This window comes from Lissotriton vulgaris, chromosome 1_1, assembly GCF_964263255.1.
Source record: "Lissotriton vulgaris chromosome 1_1, aLisVul1.2, whole genome shotgun sequence".
NCBI classification, from domain to species: domain Eukaryota; kingdom Metazoa; phylum Chordata; class Amphibia; order Caudata; family Salamandridae; genus Lissotriton; species Lissotriton vulgaris.
The window spans coordinates 1,369,702,564-1,369,716,798 of NC_141685.1; the positions used below are offsets into that span (position 1 = coordinate 1,369,702,564).

The 14,235-nt window shown below is 41.3% G+C and overlaps 2 non-coding genes across 2 annotated transcripts; both read right to left on the reverse strand.

The window, feature by feature from the left end:
• Positions 1-1,785: 1,785 nt before the first annotated feature.
• On the reverse strand, positions 1,786-1,857 carry TRNAH-GUG (transfer RNA histidin (anticodon GUG)). The gene has a single exon. It is a non-coding gene; the product is annotated as a tRNA-His (tRNA).
• Positions 1,858-3,146: 1,289 nt separating this feature from the next.
• TRNAS-AGA (transfer RNA serine (anticodon AGA)) lies at positions 3,147-3,228 on the reverse strand. The gene has a single exon. It is a non-coding gene; the product is annotated as a tRNA-Ser (tRNA).
• Positions 3,229-14,235: the final 11,007 nt, after the last annotated feature.

The window sequence follows — 14,235 nt, forward strand, 5'->3', positions numbered from 1 at the left end:
GAGACCCAGGGTATAATAATTTGAAGCGTTTGCACCAGCGCTAATGAAGGACTAGAGTTATAGCAAAGATATGAAAGGGGGAGCGATAATGAATATGTGATATGGCAATAGTGACACCAAAATAAGCCACCTATTTATAAAACTGACATGGAAGAAATACTAAAGGTTAACTTCTGAAATTGTAGCCGATGTTAAAAAGATTCTCGCTGTCGGCAGGATTCGAACCAGCGCGGGTAGACCCCAATGGATTTCTAGTCCATCGCCTTAACCACTCGGCCACAACAACTGACTGTAAGGTGTGTGCACATAATCTGTATGCAAGTTTTCAAGGTGTCCCACAGCAAATTCCTGATATTCTGCAATGCACTTTTTAAAAATAATGTTTTTTTCAGCAGGCACATTCTCTCCTAAAAACAAAAATTGCATGCGTATATCTCTAGTTTGGAATACCATAGGCTTGCATGCATACTCTCATGGGTCACTCAAGTTTTTTGGACCCTATTGCACTCTGTTTTTGTGCTGCTTTTAGTATATGGCCCATATTACAGAAGTCTACCATCTTTGAGTATTTGAGGCTCCTTTGTAAGTGCTTCATATTTTTTCCTTGAAGAGCTATATAATAAAGGGGTCCGGGAAGGATTGCATTTATGGAAGATAAAAGAAGGCCCACTTGTCTCACCAAATGCTGTAGAGAAACCTGATGTTTTACTCATGTTATCCTTAGTTCGTTTTTGTTAGACCTTGCATTCTTAAGGTGGTCCCAACCCCACCTTATTGCTTTTCACCTCCGCATTTTGCTGTATCTTTTTGTTGGCCTTAGGACTCTGATCACTTTATCACTACTAATCAGTGCTGAAGTGCACGTGCTTCTTCCCTAATCATGTGTATAATTGGAGTATACCTGACTGACAGATTTAATTTACTTGAAAGCCCCTTGTAAAGTGGTATACCATATACCCAGGGACTGATTGTGCCGCCCAAAGAAATAGCATTTCAAACCTGTCTCAAGCCTGCTACTGCAGTGCCTGTGCTGCAGTGTACTGCCACTTCGACTTGGCATTTAAAACTACTTGCCAAGCCTTAAACTTCAATTTTATTACATATCAGTAACCCCTAAGGTAGGCCCTAGGTAGTCCTAGGGGCATCATGCTATGTAAGTAAAAGGTAAGACATGTACTGTGGTAGTTTGTATGTCCTAGTAGTATCAAACAGTCTATTACATTTTTCACTACTGTGAGGCCTGCCCCTCTCATAGGTTAGCATTAGGTATTCCCTTATACTTTTTGGGGGGTAATTCCATATCAGAGAGGAGAAGCTTTATTTATTTATTGATAAATCCTATCTACTGGTGAGGTTGGATTTAATCTTACTATTGAATAAATACCATTTTTAGAGAGTGAGCATTTCTCTGCACTTACTGCTCTATTTGCATTGAAACCTGTCTTCAATTGACGTCTGGATTGGGCTGCGAGACAGCTGCATATGTGCATTCCCTGTAGACAGCCACAACACAGGTCACTCAACTGCAACTGCATTCATCTGCATTCTGATTGGCCTGGGGGAGAGCTCCACTCCCCTTACCGCAAATATGTTCAAGAACGATAATTTATGTCAGTAAGTACAGTATACCTACATCTTATAATCATGTGTGTTTAAATAATTTGTCGTTAGATCGTTTAAATATTGAAAAGGATCTGTTTTTAATAGACATTTTACAAAAACAACTGGTACATTTGGGAATTCTGTAAAGGAAAAACCCAACTGCCGTGACATTGCCAACCACAATGCCATGACTCGGATTCGAACCGAGGTTGCTGCGGCCACAACGCAGAGTACTAACCACTATACGATCACGGCAAGATACTTGGGCTCAATAACGTACAGTGACATGAAGAAATTATAATTCGGAACACTCATGGCTACTCCTGTGATAGGCTGAATGTGTTCATTGCTTCCTCATTCCTTATACAAAGGCTTTATCTCCTCAGTGGTTGATAGGCTGAAACCGTTTCCTGGCCGCCTGCTTGTGAACTGGCAGGAGTCAAAGATCACACAAACACTGGTGGGCCTGTGATGGGACACCAATGCAGAGAAACACACCTGGCGCAGATATTCTATTCTGTTTATTAGACCTGCATCTCCCCTGTACCTCCTCAAGCCATCTGTATGTGAAGAAAGAAAGAGTTAAGGAACTGTCCATCTACACTTTTATTGGGAGGATGCTGCCGTGAGCTCCTCCCAGCTAATCACACAAACAGCAGTAAAGCAAGATAGCTACACAGTTAGGGGGGACTGCATGGTTAGGTTTTTGAGGAATTTTTGAAACTGACCTCAGTGACCCATAATCAGAGCTGTGGCTAATGACTGCATGCCTAATTATGATGAAGCAAGCACCATGGCTCGTAGGGGCCCCACAACACACTTTTCTTAGCTCATTGAATTAAAGTATAAACTTCAGCCATGTGTGAGTGGTAAAGGCTTGTTAATTTTGTTGCTGTTCAAATTCACGTCTGACAACAAGACGAAGAAACATTGGGGCATCAGACGCTTTGGAAAGTAGCCACCAACCGCAGAGAAAGAGAGAAAGAGGGAAAAGACAGTATGAGGTGTGGAGAAAACAGCAGCAGGTACAAGGAGCTCAAATGAGATTAATGGCGCCTAAATAGAGCACGTAAAGGAACAGTTACAAATCTAAGAAAAGGGAAAGAAAAGTCTAGGAAAAAACACAGAAAGAGCTTGTAGATGAAATTCTCTTCCAGGAACAGCAGGTTAAGAGAAATTACACAGGGAGCAGTTAAGCTTGTAACACGGGGGAGAATAGAAAAGAAAATGCAGTTTTATGAAGTGTGTTTGCCCAATCCAGCTAGCAGTTTTATTTTATTTCTCTATTTGCTTCTTTTATTGGTAAAGTAAGTTTCAAGTGCATGCACAGGTATGACCGAGAGAGCCAGGGTATAATAATTTGAAGGGTTTGCACCAGCGCTAATGAAGGACGAGAGTTATAGCAAAGATATGAAAGGGGGAGCGATAATAAATATGTGATATGGCAATAGTGACACCAAAATAAGCCACCTATTTATAAAACTGACATGGAAGAAATACTAAAGGTTAACTTCTGAAATTGTAGCCGATGTTAAAAAGATTCTCGTTGTCGGCAGGATTCAAACCTGCGCGGGGAGACCCCAATGGATTTCTAGTCCATCGCCTTAACCACTCGGCCACAACAACTGACTGTAAGGTGAGTGCACATAATCTGTATGCAAGTTTTCAAGGTGTCCCACAGCAAATTCATGATATTCTGCAATGCACTTTTTAAAAATAATGTTTTTTTCAGCAGGCACATTCTCTCCTAAAAACAAAAATTGCATGCGTATATCTCTAGTTTGGAATACCATAGGCTTGCATGCATACTCTCATGGGTCACTAAAGTTTTTTGGACCCTATTGCACTCTGTTTTCGTGCTGCTTTTAGTATATGGCCCATATTACAGAAGTCTACCATCTTTGAGTATTTGAGGCTCCTTTGTAAGTGCTTCATATTTTTTCCTTGAAGAGCTATATAATAAAGGGGTCCGGGAAAGATTGCATTTATGGAAGATAAAAGAAGGCCCACTTGTCTCACCAAATGCTGTAGAGAAACCTGATGTTTTACTCATGTTATCCGTAGTTCGTTTTTGTTAGACCTTGCATTCTTAAGGTGGTCCCAACCCCACCTTATTGCTTTTCACCTCCGCATTTTGCTGTATCTTTTTGTTGGCCTTAGGACTCTGATCAGTTTATCGCTACTAATCAGTGCTGAAGTGCACGTGCTTCTTCCCTAATCATGTGTATAATTGGAGTATACCTGACTGACAGATTTAATATACTTGAAAGCCCCTTGTAAAGTGGTATACCATATACCCAGGGACTGATTGTGCCGCCCAAAGAAATAGCATTTCAAACCTGTCTCAAGCCTGCTACTGCAGTGCCTGTGCTGCAGTGTACTGCCACTTCGACTTGGCATTTAAAACTACTTGCCAAGCCTTAAACTCCAATTTTATTACATATCAGTAACCCCTAAGGTAGGCCCTAGGTAGTCCTAGGGGCATCATGCTATGTAAGTAAAAGGTAAGACATGTACTGTGGTAGTTTGTATGTCCTAGTAGTATCAAACAGTCTATTACATTTTTCACTACTGTGAGGTCTGCCCCTCTCATAGGTTAGCATTGGGTATTCCCTTATACTTTTTGGGGGGTAATTCCATATCAGAGAGGAGAAGCTTTATTTATTTATTGATAAATCCTATCTACTGGTGAGGTTGGATTTAATCTTACTATTGTATAAATGCCATTTTTAGAGAGTGAGCATTTCTCTGCACTTACTGCTCTATTTGCATGAAAACCTGTCTTCAATTGATGTCTGGATTGGGCTGCGAGACAGCTACATATGTGCATTCCCTGTAGACAGCCACAACACAGGTCACTCAACTGCAACTGCATTCATCTGCATTCTGATTGGCCTGGGGGGGAGCTCCGCTCCCCTTACCGCAAATATGTTCAAGAACGATAATTTATGTCAGTAAGTACAGTATACCTACATCTTATAATCATGTGTGTTTAAATAATTTGTCGTTAGATCGTTTAAATATTGAAAAGGATCTGTTTTTAATAGACATTTTACAAAAACAACTGGTACATTTGGGAATTCTGTAAAGGAAAAACCCAACTGCCCTGACGTTGCCAACCACAATGCCGTGACTCGGATTCGAAACGAGGTTGCTGCGGCCACAAGGCAGAGTACTAACCACTATACGATCACGGCGAGCTACTTGGGCTCAATAACGTACAGTGACATGAAGAAATTATAATTCGGAACACTCATGGCTACTCCTGTGATAGGCTGAATGTGTTCATTGCTTCCTCATTCCTTATACAAAGGCTTTATCTCGTCAGTGGTTGATAGGCTGAAACCGTTTCCTGGCCGCCTGCTTGTGAACTGGCAGGAGTCAAAGATCACACATACACTGGTGGGCCTGTGATGGGACACCAATGCAGAGAAACACACCTGGCGCAGATATTCTATTCTGTTTATTAGACCTGCATCTCCCCTGTACCTCCTCAAGCCATCTGTATGTGAAGCAAGAAAGAGTTAAGGAACGGTCCATCTACACTTTTATTGGGAGGATGCTGCCGTGAGCTCCTCCCAGCTAATCACACAAACAGCAGTAAAGCAAGATAACTACACAGTTAGGGGGGACTGCATGGTTAGGTTTTTGAGGAATTTTTTAAACTGACCTCAGTGACCCATAATCAGAGCTGTGGCTAATGACTGCATGCCTAATTATGATGAAGCAAGCACCATGGCTCATAGGGGCCTCACAACACACTTTTCTTAGCTCATTGAATTAAAGTATAAACTTCTGCCATGTGTGAGTGGTAAAGGCTTGTTAATTTTATTGCTGTTCAAATTCACGTCTGACAACAAGACGAAGGAACATTGGGGCATCAGACGCTTTGGAAAGTAGCCACCAACCGCAGAGAAAGAGAGAAAGAGGGAAAAGACAGTATGAGGTGTGTAGAAAACAGCAGCAGGTACAAGGAGCTCAAATGAGATTAATGGCGCCTAAATAGAGCACGTAAAGGAACAGTTACAAATCTAAGAAAAGGGAAAGAAAAGACTAGGAAAAAACACAGAAAGAGCTTGTAGATGAAATTCTCTTCCAGGAACAGCAGGTTAAGAGAAATTACACAGGGAGCAGTTAAGCTTGTAACACGGGGGGGAATAGAAAAGAAAATGCAGTTTTATGAGGTGTGTTTGCCTAATCCAGCTAGCACTTTTATTTTATTTCTCTATTTGCTTCTTTTATTGGTAAAGTAAGTTTCAAGTGCATGCACAGGTATGACCGAGAGAGCCAGGGTATAATAATTTGAAGCGTTTGCACCAGCGCTAATGAAGGACGAGAGTTATAGCAAAGATATGAAAGGGGGAGCGATAATAAATATGTGATATGGCAATAGTGACACCAAAATAAGCCACCTATTTATAAAACTGACATGGAAGAAATACTAAAGGTTAACTTCTGAAATTGTAGCCGATGTTAAAAAGATTCTCGTTGTCGGCAGGATTCGACCCTGCGCGGGGAGACCCCAATGGATTTCTAGTCCATCGCCTTAACCACTCGGCCACAACAACTGACTGTAAGGCATGTGCAAATAATCTGTATGCAAGTTTTCAAGGTGTCCCACAGCAAATTCCTGATATTCTGCAATGCACTTTTTAAAAATAATGTTTTTTTCAGCAGGCACATTCTCTCCTAAAAACAAAAATTGCATGCGTATATCTCTAGTTTGGAATACCATAGGCTTGCATGCATACTCTCATGGGTCACTCACGTTTTTGGGACCCTATTGCACTCTGTTTTCTTGCTGCTTTTAGTATATGGCCCATATTACAGAAGTCTACCATCTTTGAGTATTTGAGGCTCCTTTGAAAGTGCTTTATATTTTTTCCTTGAAGAGCTATATAATAAAGGGGTCCGGGAAGATTGCATTTATGGAAGATAAAAGAAGGCCCACTTGTCTCACCAAATGCTGTAGAGAAACCTGATGTTTTACTCATGTTATCCTTAGTTAGTTTTTGTTAGACCTTGCATTCTTAAGGTGGTCCCAACCCCACCTTATTGCTTTTCACCTCCGCATTTTGCTGTATCTTTTTGTTGGCCTTAGGACTCTGATCACTTTATCGCTACTAATCAGTGCTGAAGTGCACATGCTTCTTCCCTAATCATGTGTATAATTGGAGTATACCTGACTGACAGATTTAATTTACTTGAAAGCCCCTTGTAAAGTGGTATACCATATACCCAGGGACTGATTGTGCCGCCCAAAGAAATAGCATTTCAAACCTGTCTCAAGCCTGCTACTGCAGTGCCTGTGCTGCAGTGTACTGCCACTTCGACTTGGCATTTAAAACTACTTGCCAAGCCTTAAACTCCAATTTTATTACATATCAGTAACCCTTAAGGTAGGCCCTAGGTAGTCCTAGGGGCATCATGCTATGTAAGTAAAAGGTAAGACATGTACTGTGGTAGTTTGTATGTCCTAGTAGTATCAAACAGTCTATTACATTTTTAGATACTGTGAGGTCTGCCCCTCTCATAGGTTAGCATTGGGTATTCCCTTATACTTTTTGGGGGGTAATTCCATATCAGAGAGGAGAAGCTTTATTTATTTATTGATAAATCTTATCTACTGGTGAGGTTGGATTTAATCTTACTATTGTATAAATGCCATTTTTAGAGAGTGAGCATTTCTCTGCACTTACTGCTCTATTTGCATCAAAACCTGTCTTCAATTGACGCCTGGATTGGGCTGCGAGACAGCTACATATGTGCATTCCCTGTAGACAGCCACAACACAGGTCACTCAACTGCAACTGCATTCATCTGCATTCTGATTGGCCTGGGGGAGAGCTCCGCTCCCCTTACCGCAAATATGTTCAAGAACGATAATTTATGTCAGTAAGTACAGTATACCTACATCTTATAATCATGTGTGTTTAAATAATTTGTCGTTAGATCGTTTAAATATTGAAAAGGATCTGTTTTTAATATACATTTTACAAAAACAACTGGTACATTTGGGAATTCTGTAAAGGAAAAACCCAACTGCCGTGACATTGCCAACCACAATGCCGTGACTCAGATTCGAACCGAGGTTGCTGCAGCCACAACGCAGAGTACTAACCACTATACGATCACGGCGAGCTACTTGGGCTCAATAACGTACAGTGACATGAAGAAATTATAATTCGGAACACTCAGGGCTACTCCTGTGATAGGCTGAATGTGTTCATTGCTTCCTCATTCCTTATACAAAGGCTTTATCTCCTCAGTGGTTGATAGGCTGAAACCGTTTCCTGGCCGCCTGCTTGTGAACTGGCAGGAGTCAAAGATCACACATACACTGGTGGGCCTGTGATCGGACACCAATGCAGAGAAACACACATGGCGCAGATATTATATTCTGTTTATTAGGCCTGCATCTCCCCTGTACCTCCTCAAGCCATCTGTATGTGAAGCAAGAAAGAGTTAAGGAACAGTCCATCTACACTTTTATTGGGAGGATGCTGCCGTGAGCTCCTCCCAGCTAATCACACAAACAGCAGTAAATCAAGATAACTACACAGTTAGGGGGGACTGCATGGTTAGGTTTTTGAGGAATTATTGAAACTGACCTCAGTGACCCATAATCAGAGCTGTGGCTAATGACTGCATGCCTAATTATGATGAAGCAAGCACCATGGCTCGTAGGCGCCCCACAACACACTTTTCTTAGCTCATTGAATTAAAGTATAAACTTCTGCCATGTGTGAGTGGTAAAGGCTTGTTAATTTTGTTGCTTTTCAAATTCACGTCTGACAACAAGACGAAGGAACATTGGGGCATCAGACGCTTTGGAAAGTAGCCACCAACCGCAGAGAAAGAGAGAAAGAGGGAAAAGACAGTATGAGGTGTGGAGAAAACAGCAGCAGGTACAAGGAGCTCAAATGAGATTAATGGCGCCTAAATAGAGCACGTAAAGGAACAGTTACAAATCTAAGAAAAGGGAAAGAAAAGACTAGGAAAAAACACAGAAAGAGCTTGTAGATGAAATTCTCTTCCAGGAACAGCAGGTTAAGAGAAATTACACAGGGAGCAGTTAAGCTTGTAACACGGGGGAGAATAGAAAAGAAAATGCAGTTTTATGAAGTGTGTTTGCCTAATCCAGCTAGCACTTTTATTTTATTTCTCTATTTGCTTCTTTTATTGGTAAAGTAAGTTTCGAATGCATGCACAGGTATGACCGAGAGAGCCAGGGTATAATAATTTGAAGCGTTTGCACCAGCGCTAATGAAGGACGAGAGTTATAGCAAAGATATGAAAGGGGGAGCGATAATAAATATGTGATATGGCAATAGTGACGCCAAAATAAGCCACCTATTTATAAAACTGACATGGAAGAAATACTAAAGGTTAACTTCTGAAATTGTAGCCGATGTTAAAAAGATTCTCGTTGTCGGCAGGATTCGACCCTGCGCGGGGAGACCCCAATGGATTTCTAGTCCATCGCCTTAACCACTCGGCCACAACAACTGACTGTAAGGCGTATGCAAATAATCTGTATGCAACTTTTCAAGGTGTCCCACAGCAAATTCCTGATATTCTGCAATGCACTTTTTAAAAATAATGTTTTTTTCAGCAGGCACATTCTCTCCTAAAAACAAAAATTGCATGCGTATATCTCTAGTTTGGAATACCATAGGCTTGCATGCATACTCTCATGGGTCACTCAAGTTTTTTGGACCCTATTGCACTCTGTTTTCGTGCTGCTTTTAGTATATGGCCCATATTACAGAAGTCTACCATCTTTGAGTATTTGAGGCTCCTTTGTAAGTGCTTTATATTTTTTCCTTGAAGAGCTATATAATAAAGGGGTCCGGGAAAGATTGCATTTATGGAAGATAAAAGAAGGACCACTTGTCTCACCAAATGCTGTGGAGAAACCTGATGTTTTACTCATGTTATCCTTAGTTCGTTTTTGTTAGACCTTGCATTCTTAAGGTGGTCCCAACCCCACCTTATTGCTTTTCACCTCCGCATTTTGCTGTATCTTTTTGTTGGCCTTAGGACTCTGATCACTTTATCGCTACTAATCAGTGCTGAAGTGCACATGCTTCTTCCCTAATCATGTGTATAATTGGAGTATACCTGACTGACAGATTTAATTTACTTGAAAGCCCCTTGTAAAGTGGTATACCATATACCCAGGGACTGATTGTGCCGCCCAAAGAAATAGCATTTCAAACCTGTCTCAAGCCTGCTACTGCAGTGCCTGTACTGCAGTGTACTGCCACTACGACTTGGCATTTAAAACTACTTGCCAAGCCTTAAACTCCAATTTTATTACATATCAGTAACCCCTAAGGTAGGCCCTAGGTAGTCCTAGGGGCATCATGCTATGTAAGTAAAAGGTAAGACATGTACTGTGGTAGTTTGTATGTCCTAGTAGTATCAAACAGTCTATTAAATTTTTCACTACTGTGAGGTCTGCCCCTCTCATAGGTTAGCATTGGGTATTCCCTTATACTTTTTGGGGGGTAATTCCATATCAGAGAGGAGAAGCTTTATTTATTTATTGATAAATCCTATCTACTGGTGAGGTTGGATTTAATCTTAATATTGTATAAATGCCATTTTTAGAGAGTGAGCATTTCTCTGCACTTACTGCTCTATTTGCATCAAAACCTGTCTTCAATTGACGTCTGGATTGGGCTGCGAGACATGTGCATTCCCTGTAGACAGCCACAAACACAGGTCACTCAACTGCAACTGCATTCATCTGCATTCTGATGGGCCTGGGGGAGAGCTCCGCTCCCCTTACCGCAAATATGTTCAAGAACGATAATTTATGTCAGTAAGTACAGTATACCTACATCTTATAATCATGTGTGTTTAAATAATTTGTCGTTAGATCGTTTAAATATTGAAAAGGATCTGTTTTTAATATACATTTTACAAAAACAACTGGTACATTTGGGAATTCTGTAAAGGAAAAACCCAACTGCCGTGACATTGCCAACCACAATGCTGTGACTCGGATTCGAACTGAGGTTGCTGCGGCCACAACGCAGAGTACTAACCACTATACGATCACGGCGAGCTACTTGGGCTCAATAACGTACAGTGACATGAAGAAATTATCATTCGGAACACTCAGGGCTACTCCTGTGATAGGCTGAATGTGTTCATTGCTTCCTCATTCCTTATACAAAGGCTTTATCTCCTCAGTGGTTGATAGGCTGAAACCGTTTCCTGGCCGCCTGCTTGTGAACTGGCAGGAGTCAAAGATCACACATACACTGGTGGGCCTGTGATGGGACACCAATGCAGAGAAACACACCTGGCACAGATATTCTATTCTGTTTATTAGACCTGCATCTCCCCTGTACCTCCTCAAGCCATCTGTATGTGAAGCAAGAAAGAGTTAAGGAACGGTCCATCTACACTTTTATTGGGAGGATGCTGCCGTGAGCTCCTCCCAGCTAATCACACAAACAGCAGTAAAGCAAGATAACTACACAGTTAGGGGGGACTGCATGGTTAGGTTTTTGAGGAATTATTGAAACTGACCTCAGTGACCCATAATCAGAGCTGTGGCTAATGACTGCATGCCTAATTATGATGAAGCAAGCACCATGGCTCGTAGGGGCCCCACAACACACTTTTCTTAGCTCATTGAATTAAAGTATAAACTTCTGCCATGTGTGAGTGGTAAAGGCTTGTTAATTTTGTTGCTTTTCAAATTCACGTCTGACAACAAGACGAAGGAACATTGGGGCATCAGATGCTTTGGAAAGTAGCCACCAACCGCAGAGAAAGAGAGAAAGAGGGAAAAGACAGTATGAGGTGTGGAGAAAACAGCAGCAGGTACAAGGAGCTCAAATGAGATTAATGGCGCCTAAATAGAGCACGTAAAGGAACAGTTACAAATCTAAGAAAAGGGAAAGAAAAGACTAGGAAAAAACACAGAAAGAGCTTGTAGATGAAATTCTCTTCCAGGAACAGCAGGTTAAGAGAAATTACACAGGGAGCAGTTAAGCTTGTAACACGGGGGAGAATAGAAAAGAAAATGCAGTTTTATGAAGTGTGTTTGCCTAATCCAGCTAGCACTTTTATTTTATTTCTCTATTTGCTTCTTTTATTGGTAAAGTAAGTTTCAAGTGCATGCACAGGTATGACCGAGAGAGCCAGGGTATAATAATTTGAAGCGTTTGCACCAGCGCTAATGAAGGACGAGAGTTATAGCAAAGATATGAAAGGGGGAGCGATAATAAATATGTGATATGGCAATAGTGACACCAAAATAAGCCACCTATTTATAAAACTGACATGGAAGAAATACTAAAGGTTAACTTCTGAAATTGTAGCCGATGTTAAAAAGATTCTCGTTGTCGGCAGGATTCGAACCTGCACGGGGAGACCCTAATGGATTTCTAGTCCATCGCCTTAACCACTCTGCCACAATAACCGACTGTGAGTGTGTGCACATAATCTGTATGCAAGTTTTCAAGGTGTCCCACAGTAAATTCCTGATATTCTGCAATGCACTTTTTAAAAATAATGTTTTTTTCAGCAGGCACATTCTCACCTAAAAACAAAAATTGCATGTGTATATCTCTAGTTTGGAATACCATAGGCTTGCATGCATACTCTCATGGGTCTCTCAAGTTTTTAGGACCCTATTGCACTCTGTTTTCGTGCTGCTTTTAGTATATGGCCCATATTACAGAATTCTACCATCTTTGAGTATTTGAGGCTCCTTTGTAAGTGCTTTATATTTTTTCCTTGAAGAGCTATATAATAAAGGGTTCCGGGAAAGATTGCATTTATGGAAGATAAAAGAAGGCCCACTTGTCTCACCAAATGCTGTAGAGAAACCTGATGTTTTACTCATGTTATCCTTAGTTCGTTTTTGTTAGACCTTGCATTCTTAAGGTGGTCCCAACCCCACCTTATTGCTTTTCACCTCCGCATTTTGCTGTATCTTTTTGTTGGCCTTAGGACTCTGATCACTTTATCGCTACTAATCAGTGCTGAAGTGCACGTGCTTCTTCCCTAATCATGTGTATAATTGGAGTATACCTGACTGACAGATTTAATTTACTTGAAAGCCCCTTGTAAAGTGGTATACCATATACCCAGGGACTGATTGTGCCGCCCAAAGAAATAGCATTTCAAACCTGTCTCAAGCCTGCTACTGCAGTGCCTGTGCTGCAGTGTACTGCCACTTCGACTTGGCATTTAAAACTACTTGCCAAGCCTTAAACTTCAATTTTATTACATATCAGTAACCCCTAAGGTAGGCCCTAGGTAGTCCTAGGGGCATCATGCTATGTAAGTAAAAGGTAAGACATGTACTGTGGTAGTTTGTATGTCCTAGTAGTATCAAACAGTCTATTACATTTTTCACTACTGTGAGGTCTGCCCCTCTCATAGGTTAGCATTGGGTATTCCCTTATACTTTTTGGGGGGTCATTCCATATCAGAGAGGAGAAGCTTTATTTATTTATTGATAAATCCTATCTACTGGTGAGGTTGGATTAAATCTTACTATTGAATAAATGCCATTTTTAGAGAGTGAGCATTTCTCTGCACTTACTGCTCTATTTGCATTGAAACCTGTCTTCGATTGACGTCTGGATTGGGCTGCGAGACAGCTACATATGTGCATTCCCTGTAGACAGCTACAACACAGGTCACTCAACTGCAACTGCATTCATCTGCATTCTGATTGGCCTGGGGGAGAGCTCCGCTCCCCTTACCGCAAATATGTTCAAGAACGATAATTTATGTCAGTAAGTACAGTATACCTACATCTTATAATCATGTGTGTTTAAATAATTTGTCATTAGATCGTTTAAATATTGAAAAGGATCTGTTTTTAATAGACATTTTACAAAAACAACTGGTACATTTGGGAATTCTGTAAAGAAAAAACCCAACTGCCGTGACATTGCCAACCACAATACCGTGACGCGGATTCGAACCGAGGTTGCTGCGGCCACAACGCAGAGTACTAACCACTATACGATCACAGCAAGCTACTTGGGCTCAATAACGTACAGTGACATGAAGAAATTATAATTCGGAACAATCAGGGCTACTCCTGTGATAGTCTGAATGTGTTCATTGCTTCCTCATTCCTTATACAAAGGCTTTATCTCCTCAGTGGTTGATAGGCTGAAACCGTTTCCTGGCCGCCTGCTTGTGAACTGGCAGGAGTCAAAGATCACACATACACTGGTGGGCCTGTGATGGGACACCAATGCAGAGAAACACACCTGGCGCAGGTATTCTATTCTGTTTATTAGACCTGCATCTCCCCTGTACCTCCTCAAGCCATCTGTATGTGAAGCAAGAAAGAGTTAAGGAACGGTCCATCTACACTTTTATTGGGAGGAGGCTGCCGTGAGCTCCTCCCAGCTAATCACACAAACAGCAGTAAAGCAAGATAACTACACAGTTAGGGGGACTGCATGGTTAGGTTTTTGAGGAATTATTGAAACTGACCTCAGTGACCCATAATCAGAGCTGTTGCTAATGACTGCATGCCTAATTATAATGAAGCAAGCACCATGGCTCGTAGGGGCCCCACAACACACTTTTCTTAGCTCATTGAATTAAAGTATAAACTTCTGCCATGTGTGAGTGGTAAAG